Source organism: Buceros rhinoceros, unplaced genomic scaffold (assembly GCF_000710305.1).
Source record: "Buceros rhinoceros silvestris isolate BGI_N320 unplaced genomic scaffold, ASM71030v1 scaffold7853, whole genome shotgun sequence".
NCBI lineage: Eukaryota > Metazoa > Chordata > Aves > Bucerotiformes > Bucerotidae > Buceros > Buceros rhinoceros.
This window is the reverse complement of record NW_010401749.1, coordinates 16,535-16,803: the sequence shown is the minus strand read 5'-3', so window position 1 is coordinate 16,803 and position 269 is coordinate 16,535. Positions and strand designations below refer to the sequence as shown.

The 269-nt window shown below is 65.1% G+C and overlaps 1 protein-coding gene across 1 annotated transcript in view; it reads right to left on the bottom strand.

Moving 5' to 3' along the window:
- LOC104490125 (uridine-cytidine kinase 2) overlaps positions 1 to 269 on the bottom strand; it is a gene marked incomplete at its 5' end in the record, with an annotated part of 13,062 nt that overhangs the window by 3,733 nt on the left and 9,060 nt on the right. The gene's annotated exons all lie outside the window — the stretch shown is intronic.

Genomic DNA, 269 nt, shown 5'->3' with positions numbered 1-269 from the left:
TCGCAGAGGGGCTGGCTGGCTTCTTCCCAGCACACTAGCACCTGGCCCTGGGTTCGGAGTGAGCCTTCCCCACGTGCCAAGCAGAGCCAAGCCATGGCACTGGCAGCCTGCGTGACCTGCTGGGTGGCACTTGCCCGTGTACTTGCAGGGCCAGGGCAGTGCTTTCTCCCAGCATGGTCTGGCACCATCCCTGCGGCTCTGTTTGCCCTCAGCCAGCAGCTTTGCAGCGCGTGCCCTTTCACAGCCCCGCACAGGGGAGGTGATGAGGG